The 13670-nt window shown below is 46.9% G+C and overlaps 1 protein-coding gene across 1 annotated transcript in view; it reads right to left on the reverse strand.

The window, feature by feature from the left end:
* Katnip (katanin interacting protein) overlaps nt 1–13670 on the reverse strand; it is a 174413-nt gene that overhangs the window by 151336 nt on the left and 9407 nt on the right. The gene's annotated exons all lie outside the window — the stretch shown is intronic.

A 13670-nucleotide genomic window follows, 5' to 3' on the forward strand; every position in this document is an offset into this window, starting at 1 on the left:
TTGGCCTTGAAACTTAGAGCCACCCCTGGGTCCGCCCGTGTTCTCTGTTTCCTGGTACATGCCGTGTGAACAGCCAAGGCCTCATCGAAGAATGCTGCTAGACAAAGCCACCCGTTTCCATGCCTCTCCTGACACACTGAACCACAAAACCACGGGCCAAAGTTAAACCCTGCCTTCCTTAAGTTGTTGTTTTCAGGTATTCTGTCCCAGCACCAAGAAAAGTGACCAAGATGCCACATGTCTTGGTCCCAGCTTATGGGGTTATTGGAAGGTGGCAAACCTTTGGAAAGTAAGGACCAGTGGAGGGAAGTTAAGTCTTATTGGGAACCCGGCCCTCCCTCCTCCTCTCTTTGCTTCCTGGCCACCATGAGGTGAGTACCATCCTTCAAATGTTTCCACCATGCTGCTGCTGCTGCACAGGTCCAAAACCAATGGGCCAAGAGAGCAGGACTAAAACCTCCCAAACTGTGCGGGCATAAACGAACACTTCCTGTATAAACTGATATTTTCAGGGATTGGTTCCAGTAACAGAAACCAGGTAACACCTCTGCTCTGCTTACACTGACCCTTTAATCCAATCTTCTCTCTTTTCCTCAGTTCACAGGGCTAGACCCCTGGAGCAGCCATAGCCATATGTAACACCATGCTCCGAATCTTAGTATACTGTCACATCAGGGATGGCATCCCGCCCAGAAACAGCCCAGCAGAATCTCAGCCCCAGGAACTTGAAGTTGTTTTTGATACTCAAAGAGAGGGGCAAAGTGGGGCTAATCCTGTTTGTGAGCTTTGATGCTGTGCATTGCCCTGGATCACCTGCCCTGGGACAGACAGATGCAATGTCAGGACAGGAGGGACCAATATGAAACTTCAGCATGCTTTCTGATCCACAGACAACCCCCTTCAGCTTTTCTGACAGTGTATGTTTTCCTTCCACCTCAAGACAACGAACTACTTAGGATTCAGTGATTTTAAAGAGCCTATAATAAGGTACTGGGACACGGAGTGTCCATGGTGGGGAAGGCTTGTACTGAGCAAGGCCCTGGATTTCATCCCCAGTATCACAAAAATGAGTATGAGGGTGGTTTTATATGGAGATGGAGTTATATAGGAATTCTGTACTTTCTGCTTATTTTTGCTGTGAATATAAACTTGCTTTAAAAAATAAAGTTTATGGGCTGGAGAGATGTTTCAATGGCTAAGAGCACATAGTTCTCTTGCAGGACCCAAGTTCAATTCCCAGCACCCATATCAGGCAGTCCACATCCACCTGTAACTCCAGCTCCAGGGATTCAGAGCCCTCTTCTGGTCTTCATAGGCACCTGTCCTCCCCCCGCCCCCAACATACACAAAGTTTACTAATTTATATTTGGAGCATTAGTATCAACCAAATCAAGTCAACCAAAAAGAGACTAGGGTCTAAGAACCAGGAGATATAGTTATTGGACTAATTTAATCATGGTCTCATGAAACTCAATGTTCTGGGACAGGACCTAGAGAGAACACTCCAGAAGCCATTGACCACACCTGCTCTGGCTGTCAGCTTGTGGACTCCAAGCAGTTCCTTGGGCTGGCCAGAGAAGATGATATGACAGGTAGTCTGGTCTGCCCACACAAAGCAGACCCAGATGGGTCTGAGCTCAAAGAGACTACATGGTGTGGTGATATAGTTTGTACCTTAATAAAATTTGCCTGAAGACCAGAGAACAGAACAAGCCATTAGATTAAACATACATGCTAAGCAGTGGTGGCACACACTTCTAATCCTAGCACTTGGGAGGCAGAGATCTGTCTGGATCTCTGTGAGTTCAAAGCCACCCTAGACTATATGAGATTGACTCAGTCTAGGAGAGAAACAGAGCCACACAGTAGTGGCACTTACCTTTAATCCCAGCACTTGAGATCTCACGCCTTTGCTACCAGTATTTGGGAAGCACACCCACCTTTAATCCCAGCACTAGGAAGGAAGTGATATGGCTGGGTGGAGAAAGGCATAGAAGGTGTGAGGAGACAGGAGCTAGAAGCCCTTTTCGGCTGGACTCCTTTCAGTGGAGGACTCAGAGGCTTTCAGTCAGAGGTGAGAAGTAGCTGTGGCTTGTTCCTTTGTCTCTCTGATCTTTCAGCATTTACCCCAATATCTGGCTCGCTCTGGGTTTTTGAGCAACAACATGGGCTCAAGGCCAGGGATGTCAAAACTAGGATACAGCCACAGTGGTGACAGTGCTGGCCCAGGGCAAGGCTGGGAGCAGGAGGGCAGTTAGGGGCCAACGAGCAGGCTAAGTCTAGCAAGGTCCTTCCTTTACCCGTCACACCAACTGAGGCTCTGCTCTGGGAGAGCACAGAGCAATCTGGAACTTTTGCTAAGTCCAAGGCTCTCTGGGGCATAGCTGCCTCCTGGATTGTGTATAAACTGGATGTGGTGGTGCATGCCTTTAATCTCAGCACGTGGAAGGTAGAGGTAGGCAGACTGCTGTGGGTTTGAGGCCAGCTAGAGCCATGTACTAAGAAATAAATGAAATGAAATGAAGGTGAGTTAGTCCAAATGATGACTGGGTTTGCTTTTCATCTCCTAAAATTCCATTATGGGCTGGGGAATGGCCTAATGGGAGCAGAGTCTGTCTAGCATTTATAAGGTCTTGTGTTCCACCACCACACCACAAGCACATACAAATAAAACAAAACAAAATTTCAACACAGTTAAAACAAAACTTGAAGGCAGGTCACACAGACTTTAACTACTTTAAAACTTGAAGGTACATCTCTCTACTGGAGTTAATTAGAAGTGTCTTTATTCATTAAATTGGAAAATAATTTGCTTATCTTCCAATGAAGATAATGCACTCTAATTAGGAGCATCTGTATCTAACCTCCCTAGAAGCTGGCTGGGTCCTCACACCCAGGAGCCTCTCTCTCCTGCAGGGAGTGCCATGATGACCACTTCTTGGCAAAAACAGAAAGAACGTACTCAGATTCCACTGCACCTGCCTGCTGCATCTGGCATCTCGATGTGTCTTCCTACTTGTAGCTCATTTATCCTTACAACAATCAAGAGAGAGAAGTGGAAGAAGGTGACATTAATATCAATATACACCGCCTGCAAAATGAAAGGGGTGTTTCTCTGCACTTTGCAAGGTGACCTGCGTGCATCAGCTCCAGAGCAATAAATAAGGCCAGATGTAAATGCTATGTGTGTGCTTCACTCTGGAGGACAGATGTGTGCCTGGGGAAATGAAAAGAGACGTGAACCCGCTGAGCTTTTGTAAATAGAACACGTTCCCTCCATTTATGGCTGGAGAAGGGCTTTATCTGCACTTAGGATTTATTGTCAGTGATTAGGATCTGACACTTCAGTTTTACTTTGCTCTAGATGTAGATAATATTCACCACTACCATTTAGAGGGAGTCATGTCTTCATCGGAAGTCATCAGGTAAGAGGAAAATCATGTCAAAATTACCCTTGAAAATGAGCTTAAGCCACTCATAATGTACAGTACAGGACACAGCTTTTCAGACCCACCACTGCAGCCTAATGCATGTGTGTAAAATCTGGTGCATATGGAAATATAGTACAAGATAAAAATACACATGCAAATCTATCTTCACGGTGTCCCTCATTAAACTACCCCTATTCAGCTGCTCCCTCTATTTTCCTCTTGTCAGGAAGGGGAAAGAGGTGGGGATACAGGCAAGAGCAGAGTTCTGCATTCACAGGTCAGCTCCTGGCTGCTACAGCTCTACCATGCTAGTCAGCCCCTGTCTGCAGCCAGCTTCTATTTGGAGGTACCTTCCTGAACCCCCACTACCACTTTTGTTAACCAGGGATAAGTAAAGGCCACACAGTAAGTATTATTGGCTGTATAATACCTAAGGTCATAAGACTACAAGGTCTCTAGCACTGATACTTGGCCACTATAGAACAAAAATAGCCATGGATAATAGGCAATTAAACAGCATTACTGTTTCCATAAATCTTTATTTACAAAAGCAGGCAGCAGGCCAGATTTGACCAAAGGCTTGCTTTTTTTATATTAGTACTTTATTGGTGCTGAGGATTGAGTAATTCTTGCTTTAGAGGAATGCTATTATTCTCATTGGTATAAACCAATAAAGTAAGGAGAGGTAAACTGCAGGTGAGTGACTGAAAGGTTTACTCATTGTCATAAAAGTGTGCACTTAACTGTTGTCACCATTGCTATCACTGGCACCATGATCACCATCACCATGGGTTGCACCTGTGACCAGTGCTTAGCATGTGCCAGGCACTGGGCTCCAAGCTGGGAACATGTATCAACGCGCAGCCCCCTAGAAATAGACACCGCTATTACTCAGCGTCAGATGAGATCATGAGACCCGAAGAGGTTGGGACACTGGCTCGACATCAGGAAGCTGGTAAGTAGAGCAGCCCAGAGGTAGACTGTCTTAACCACTATGTGTCACTGTCCCTCAGCCAGGTCATTAAGCCTAGTCTTAGAACAAAGACAGTACAGCAAAGTGCTGGGGAGGTGCTCGAGAGAAGCAGTCATTCTGTGATGCAGCATTTAATCTGTCTCAGGCTCCCAGAGCAATTAATAAGGAGATTAGAAGCAAATGGCTCCCTGGTGAAGCTGGCACTCCCTTCCCACCAGATGGCTTCCTGAGAAGATCTGGAGCAAATGCCAAGCATGAAGGGGCAGGCTTGGCATTCCATTCTCCCTTCTGGGCTTTGGAGAATAAAGGTGACTCGTGCAAATCCCACAGGCACAGAAAGCCTGGGCCACAGATTCCATTACGAGGAACTAGAACAAAGGACTTGTTTGTCCCAGGAGAATGATGGTGATTCTACCTCATGACCATTGAGAACAACTTATTCGTTCTGTTGTCTAAGTATAAGAGTTCGTGTTGCACTTTGTGTGTGTTTATGCAATTTAATTTACATTAAAATTATTCCTTCCACCCAACAGCCTGAGAAAAATTTAAAGGATGTAAGAAAGGCCTTGCTGAGTAGAACACAAAATGGCTTAGCTCCTTTGGAAAGCATGTTAGCAACATGTTCAGAAGCACAAAGGCCATTTTCCCTTGAAGCTGGCAACATCTTTCCCAGAAATTTGCTGTGAAGTCCACAACTTCCACAAGCACGAATGAGGTATCCATGGTATCATAATTTCTCAGGTAGGGGCTGGAGAGATGGCTCAATGTTTGAGAGCTCATGGGGTTCTTACAGAGGACCTGCATTTGCTTCCCAGCACCCATGTCGGGCACTTACAACTGACTGGAAGGCCAGCTCCAGGGGCTTTGATGCCCTCTTCTGGCCTCTGAGGCACCTGCATCAGTGGACTAGCATGGCAGGCCACAGGATGAAAAGCAGAGGTCAAATACTGAAAGCAGGTTGGAGCTCAGGGGTAGAGAGCCCTTGCCTAGTATGCATAAGGCCCCGAGTTCAATGCCCAGTCCTGAAAATAAGTAACTAGAGTTCTAGATGATTTCCTCTTTCCTCTTCTAAGGTCTACTCTTACATCTAATAGGCTACAGGGGCTGGAGAGATGGCTCAGCACTGGCTGCTCTCAGAAAGGACCGAGATTCAGTTTGCTGCACCCAACTGTCTGTAATGTAACTCCAGGTCTAGGGAACCTGATTGCCCTCTTCTGGCTTCCAGGGGCACTACATGTATGTGGTGCACATACATCCATGCAGGCAAAACACTAATAAAATAAAAGTAAGTAAATTCTTTAAAAGGAGAGAGAGCCTTTGCTTTAAGGAAGGAAGGAAAGAAAGAAAGAAAAGAAAGGAAGGGTGGTCTGGGGAGATGGGTCAATGGTTGAATGGTTTTGGGTTCCCAGAGCCTGCATAAGTGCCAGGTGAGAATGGAAGGCTGCTTCTAATTCCAGCCTCAGAAGGTAGAGATGGGGATCCCCAGAACAAGCTGGCTAGTGAGATCAGCTATATCAGCAAGCTCTGGGCTTAACCGAGAGACCCGGCCTCACTGAATAAGGTAGAAGAGCCAGGATGATCCTCAACATCAACCTTGGGCCTCCACATACACAAGCAACTAACGCCCCCCCCCCTCCACACACACACACACACACACACACACACACACACACACACACACACACACACACACACATTGTACCCACACAAATGCACACATGCATACACACACAGGCACACCACACATACACAAGAAAAACTGAAACAAAAATAAAGATTTAGGGAAATATAGCGTATGAGAAGTGCTAAAGTCTTTCCCATGGGCTTGAAGGCAGTCTGCTGAGGACATGGAGCAGTTCCGTGAACCTCGTGCCTGGAAGCTTGTTGAAAGAACAGCACAGTTTCTGTAGAAGGACAGATCTCTCAAGAGATCATTCTGGAATGCAGGGAGAGAAGAATGAAGTGATGACAAAATTCATTCACCACGGTTTCTTAGCTAAGCCTATGGTGACCTCGCACTAATTTGAGGGCAAAGGTTTTATGGCCTGGCTAGAGAGGATAAGAAGGGAAAAGGGGAAAGACTAAAGAAGGCCAGTCAAGACCTGTCCCATGGCAGCTGGACATGTTTCACTAGCACCAACTCTCCCATCACGAAGGTTCTTGGGATTCTTTACTTTCAATCACAAGCTCTGGGCCAAAGAAGTAAAACTTGCCCAAGGTCTTGGAGAAGGGAAGGAAATGGGGCAAGTGTGGTGCCAGCATAGCCCTCAAGACCCAGTGTCATGTCTACCCACGCTCCATGCACTGTCTACCCACTTCAACTTCCTGTGTGCCTCTGAACCCTGATTCTGGCTTCCACCTACTGCACTGTAAACACCCGTCAGAGTCGAGCAGATAAGGCGGCAGCGAGGCAGGGTTGGGACAGTGTGGAGAGCAGCTGTCCAACTTCACAGGGTGCTCAACTCCAACACTGGTTTCTAGGGAGGAATATGGGCCTTCTCTTGCTAGCTTTTTTGGATTTTTGTTGTTGAAGACTCTGTAACCCAGGCTGACCTTGAACTCTGGGCAATCCTCTTGCCCCAGCCTCCCCAGCACTGAGATTACTGGTAGGTACCACCATATCTGGCTTGTTTTGTCAGTTTGGATTTTTCCAGAGAAACTGTTAAATCAGTGTTCCAAGAAGGCTTTTGATTTTTAAATGTTGACGTATTATTTTTATTACATTTATTTTGCAGGTTTGGGGGAGGGGTGGCTAATGCAGAAGTCAGAGGACAACCTGTGGGAGTTGGTTCTCTCCTTTCACCCTGTGGGTTCCAGGGGTCAAACTTGGGAAATCATCTCTACCCACTGAGTTATCCCACTGGCCTGACAAATGATTTCTAAAAATTCAAAACAGGTCTCCATTTTCCAACCTAATAGGTAACTGTGGTGGTTTGAAATAGAATGGCCCCTGAAGGCTCATATATTTGAACGCTTAGTCACTAGGGAATGGCACTGTTTGAGAAGGATTAACAGGTGTGGCCTTGCAGGAGGAAGTGCGTCACTGGTGGTGAATTTGGAGGATCCAAGAGCCCACACCAGGCTGTCTCTCTCTGTCTCTGTCTCTCTCCCTCCTCTCTGCTTCTTGTAGATCAAGCTGTAAGTTGTGAATCCCATGCCTGCCTGTTGCCATGTTTTCTGCCGTGATGACCATGGACTGACCCTCTGAAACTGTAAGCAAGCCTCCAATTAAATGCTTTCTTTTACGAGTTGCCGTGGTCATGGTATCTCTCCTGGCAATACAACAGTAATGAGGCAGGAAACTGGAAAACCACTTCGTTCCCAGTAGCAGTCAGCCCCTCCTATCCATAGGCCCATGTGTGCAGATCCAATTAAGAGGTAATAGAAAATATTTGGGGGAAGCACCTTTACAACATGCAGTACTTTTCTTCTCCTTGTTTCCTAAACACAGCACAAACTGCTTCCCACAGTGTCCCCATCACACGAGGTGCTGTAATCTAGGGTGGGTTCAGAAGAAAAGGGAGGGAGCACAGAGGTTATACCTAAACACTACCCAGAGGCCTCAATCACCCATGCACTTCACCACTGGGGGCCCAGAGCAGGAGCCTCTAGACAACAAGGGACATTTCATTACCTCTAAGTCCATGAGCCCCTTCTGAAGAAACTTAAAAGGATCTGCCAGAAATCCACTAGGCAAGAGCAGGAGCCAGGTAAAGGCTCCCTTTGTTCCCCATGTGTCCCCAGGTGGGGCTGGGCCTTTAAGCAACACTCCACTCTCAAAGCCTGAAACCATATTTCTGTCACTTGTCCTTGGCATTTTCCCTGTAACTGGAATTCCCAGGGCCCAGTTTATTGCCAAATTACCTGAGATAAACAAGTCATGCTAAGACCCTCCTCTCTTTTCCAAACCCAAATCGCAGCTGGCAGCTAGAAGTGGTTATTTATAACCAGCACAGCATTCTTCACACTGGCTTGCAGCCTCACACCCAGATGTCTGAGATCAGGACAAGGCAGCACGGTGGCTAAGACTGCCAGCCCTGGGTGGCAGGGTCCACCTGTCCAGGGGTCTCATCAGTCACAACTCCACTGAAGGCCACTGTCAGGGACAAGAAAGAGTATGCATAAACAACCTATAAACGGAGAGGTTTATATCCCTCTGCCCATATCTACTGAGATTCAGGGGTCTGGGCTTATTCTGTGGAACTCTGGCTCCCAAACACACCCCAAACTTGCTCAGTCTTCTTCACTGTCCTTCTTCTAGCCCCTGGCTCTTCTTCTAGATCCTGAACTCCCCCCGACCCCTTCTCCATGCAGGATCTCACACTGTAGCCCACGCTGACCTCGAACTCACAATCCAAGTATTGGCCATCACACCCAGCTAGAGCCTCCAGTCTTGCTCAGATTTTCCAATGGCAGCTAAGTAGAAGCTCAGGGCCAGCAAGGTAGCTCAGCAGGAAAGGAACTTTCTGCCAAACTTGAAGACATGAGTTCTAACCCCGGGACCCACATGGTAGAAAGAAAATGACTCTCACACCTTACCCTCTAACCGCCATGTACACACACAAGCACACCTACGGTAGAAAGAGAATAACTCCTACAACTTATCCTCTGACCTTCACACACACACACACACACACACACACACAAATGTAATAAAATCTACAGACAACAACAGAAGCTCAGAGGTAGAGCCCTTGTTTAACAGGCACAAGGCCCTGGGTTCCAGCCTCAGCATCACAGACAGAAAACAGTAAACATTTTTTCTTTTTCTTTTTTTTCTTCCCCCCCCCCCCCCCAGATGGGTTTTCTCTGTGTAACAGTCCTGGCTGTCCTGATCTCACTCTGTAGCCCAGGCTGGCCTCAAACTCACTGAGATCCACCTGCCTCTGCTCCCAAATGCTGAGATTAAAGGTGTGTGCCACCACAGCCGGCTTACACAGTAGACACTTTTAAATTGACCATTGTCCCACCAGCTTACCTTCTGTTCCTTGTGTGTAGCAGACAACTCAAACCATGCTCTAGCAGACAACTCAAACCATGCTCTGGCTGCACAGACTCCACATGGCCCTGGCCTGAGGCATCTTGAGTCCCTAAGCTCTCACTCCTGCCATCTTATCCATCTTTACTCTGCCCCTTACATCCCAGACTCCTCCTTGGCCCTCTCCATTCCCTAGATCTGGGTCATTCATCCTCTGAGCCTTATTCAGCTCCTCCTTTCCTATTAGCTTACAATTCAAAGGGATACAACTCCTCTAGTGAACTCACCCTCAGGCCTCCTACCATAATCTCCCACAAACACTCTGTTTGTTTGTTTTTTTGAGACAGGGTCTCAACCATGTAGCCCTAGCTGGCCTGAACTTGCTAAGTAGACTAGACTGCCTTGAACTCACAAAGCTCTGCCTGTCTCTGCCTCCTGAGTGGTAGGACAAAAGGCGTGCATCATCATGCTCAGCTCCCCTTTGCTTATGTGCTCATGGTCTGTCTCTTCCACCAAGGCTCCTGTAGGGCTTTATGAAAACTCAATTCTCCACACCTGGAATGGTGCCTAGACTGTAGTCAGCATCAGCAGATGTTTCTAGAGTGAATGGACAATGCCAGGAGGGCCATGATCATCTATAAGAAGTGCTTTCTGGACCTGACACTTTCCCAATCTCCCTGCCCACCCACACACCACTTTCTGATATGGTGAAACAGAATGCAATTGAATGTGCTTGATACTCCATTGAGGACCACTGGGAAATGTGTACGGTGAGGAAAAGTTACACTTCTATAACATAACCAGTGGCTTCTGTGAAAACAGGCTTCCCAGGCTGAAATGCATTCTGGTCTACCTCTACATGGGTCACAGAAGTTACTACTTCCATTCTTGTTCCACAACCTATCTGACCCCTTCCACCTCTGGGCTCGCCACACAAGACAAGACGGCCCACAACTGCCTTGAACAGTACAGGAACACCTAAAGAACCCTGATGAAAAGGTGCACGCCTTCCCCAGACAGACCCTTTTGGGGGACTTTGGTTTGGTTTGGTTTAGTCTTTGGATACAGGGTTTCTTTATAAAGTTCAGCTGGTTTTAGAATGACAACTCTCCTGCTCCAGCCACCCAAACAGCCGAGGTTGCACTTGTGTGGTTTTACTGAACATCTGCCGAATGCCCAGCATCCCTCTCAATCTCTACAAATGGAGAGGCTAGCTTTTTTTCTTTTTCTTTCTTTCTTTTTTTTTTTTTGTTTTTTGTTTGTTTGTTTGTTTTTGTTTTGTTTTTCTGAGACAGGGTTTCTCTGTGTAGCTTTGCGCCTTTCCTGGAACTCACTCTGTAGACCAGGCTGGCCTCGAACTCACAGAGATCTGCCTGCCTCTGCCTCCCGAGTGCTGGGATTAAAGGTGTGCGCCACCACGCCTGGCTGCTAGCTTTTTTTTTTTAAAGTTAGACTTTGCACACATACCCCAGTCCAATCCACAAGCTTGACCCTACTTCCTCCTCTACAGAAGCATGACGGGTAATGAAGCATCCATAAAGGGAGGGGAGGACTGACCCTCTTTCATGGGTTTTCATAGCTTGTTTCTACAGGCTTAAAACAAGAAGCAGAGGCAGAGTTCACAAATAGAGATACGGGAGAGTGGTGGGAGACCGGCTGAAAGGGACCTAGCTAGATACTGCCCCCACCCCGGAAGTCACCATTATCAGGCTCTCACCTCCCCTGGGCCTTAAGTAAGCTTTCACATCTGATAAATAACAGTGATGAGGCTAGATCCAAGAATCACTCAGTAGCTCAATCTGGGCACAGATGTTCGTCTAGTTTTAGCCAACAGCTAAAACTTGGGAGAATTCACATCTAAAAGTCTCAAGTTCTGTACTCTTGTGAAAAACTAAAAGATCTGGCGGTGCAAGGCCTGTCATCCTGCCTGCCTGGCAGAGCTGGAGCTGCCAGATGGTACAGTGCCCTCCCATTCCCACTCCTGCCTTTCCTGGTTGTCTCCCTGCAGCTGAGGTCAAGTCCAAAGTCTAGGGGGTTGGTCCCTCCAGCAAAGTTTCAGAAATGCAAAGGCTCGTGTGTCAGAACCAATGATCTAGAGAGTAACATCATCACCAATGAAGCTAACACAAATACACTTCACATGCCAGATTCTCTGCCTTGGGGCTTTGCACAATGCCCTAATGGGGAGATATTGTCAGTATGGGTTTTGTGTGCATGTGTGTGTGACTAATTCTTGTGGTTTGTTTTGTTTTGTTAATTTTCTAAACAGGGTCTCATGTAACCCAGGCTAGCCTTGAACTCCTGATTCTTCTGCTTCTACCTTCCATGCACTGGTATTTGAGATGTCTACCACCACTCCAAGCTGGACATGCTCAGCTTTCTGTTTTATAGACTGAGGAAATCACATGCTCTGAGAAACTAACAGGCAGATCTTCATGACAAAGAGTATTTCTGAGTATGCCAAGTGGGCTTGGGAGTCACGAGGCACTGATGGAGCAGCTGCAATAGAAACCTTGGCCACAGCAGTCATTTATATCACATCTATTACCTCGCCTTGCAGACCTCACAGTTTTTGACCCCTGGAATCTTCTGAGCACTAAGACAATTTAAGGCCCCTAAAGCAGAACTCTGGAATAGAGTCGTTAAGTCTCTTCCAGCTAAAACCTGTGATTTTAAACTTATGATGTACCTAAAGGACTTTGTTTTCTTTGATGAGGAAACACACACATACATATATACTACATTGTTAGAGAATCTGTTACTTAAGGGTTTCAAGGCAGCAGTGGGCTCCATGGCAAGGCTGTTGTTAGGAGTGAACACAACTTCACTGGGGTGAGAACTGGAGACAGGATGCTAGATGAAAAGCCAGGGAGAGGCTCCAGGTCACAGCAAAGGGAGGTTGGCCAAGGTATGGATGGTATCAAACCTGGGCTAGTGAAGCCAAGTTTGATCATTAGAGAAAAAGGAATGAAAAATGTTTGGAGATTTAGCTGTGAGTCTGCTTAATGGAGATGAGCCAGAAATTCTCCAAGGGACAAATAGGCTAATCTCTCCCTAGTTACAATGTCAATCCAGTAAACACTTGTTTCCCAGGCCTCAGCATACAACAGAAGAGTGGGTCTCCACTTCCACAGGGAAAAGGGCATGGGGCCAGTCCTGCTACAGTGTGGTGGAAGCCTCCTAGACAGGAAGAGGTACTTCTGCATGCCAGAGCCTATCACCACAGTCTGGTGGGAGTGACCTGAAAAGGTGCAGCTGGTCAGGAATGCATCACAGGGAAAGCAGAAAGCTGGGAAAGAATGTGACATGCTCAGGAGTGGAGAGCTGCCCATGGTGGCTCGGGTGAAATCTCAGGTACCTAAAGGGAAGGCCAGTATGTGTGATGCCACATGTGAGTTCCTGTAGACTGGCGCCACCAGCCAGAAGGGGGCCAAACCATTAGCACACATCCAAGGTCAATGGGGAGCCACTGTTCATTACTGAAGGACTGGGCCTAAGTAACAAAGCAGGCTCAGTATAGCCAAAGTCCCTTATGAGAATGGAACATCCAGGGATTTATGTGAAATCACAATTTTGAATTGAGAAAATATAGCTATGAGCCCAAAACGGCCCAGTATAAAACTTCTGGGCAGGAGTGAGTGTCTCAAGATAAGAGTTGGCACTGAGCAGGACTGCTTTTCTAGAGAAATTCTCCAAATAAAGGTAGCACATTCATAGGTCACTTGCAGCTGCAAGGGCCAGGCTTTCCAGAAACCCACAAGACACTGGGAGTTCATAGTTTCTTGTTTTGCTTTTTGAGATGGATTTGGCTATGTATCCCAGGCTGGCTGGGAACTCAAGACCCTCCTGCCTCAGTTTCCCATGTCCTGGGATTGTGTGTGACACGATGCTCCCTGGCAGTCTTATTTCCTCATTCTTTTTTTTTTTTTTAATTTGTTTTTGTTTTTGGTTTTTTTGAGACAGGGTTTCTCTGTGTAGCTTTGTGTCTTTCCTGGAACTCACTCTGTAGCCCAGGCAGGCCTTGAACTCACAGAGATCCACCTGCCTCTGCCTCCCCAGTGCTGGGATGAAAGGCATGCACCACCACCACCACCGCCCGGCTTGTTTTTTGTTTTTCTTTTTCTTTCTTTTTTTTCTTAAAGAATTATTTATTTATTACTTATGTATACAGTGTTCTGTCTGCATGTTTGCATGCAGGCCAAAAGAGGGCGCCAGATCTCATTACAGATGGTTGTGAGCCACCATGTGGTTGCTGGGAATTGAACTCAGGTCCTCTGGAAGAGCAGTC

The sequence above is a fragment of the Peromyscus leucopus genome, chromosome 1 (assembly GCF_004664715.2).
Source record: "Peromyscus leucopus breed LL Stock chromosome 1, UCI_PerLeu_2.1, whole genome shotgun sequence".
NCBI lineage: Eukaryota > Metazoa > Chordata > Mammalia > Rodentia > Cricetidae > Peromyscus > Peromyscus leucopus.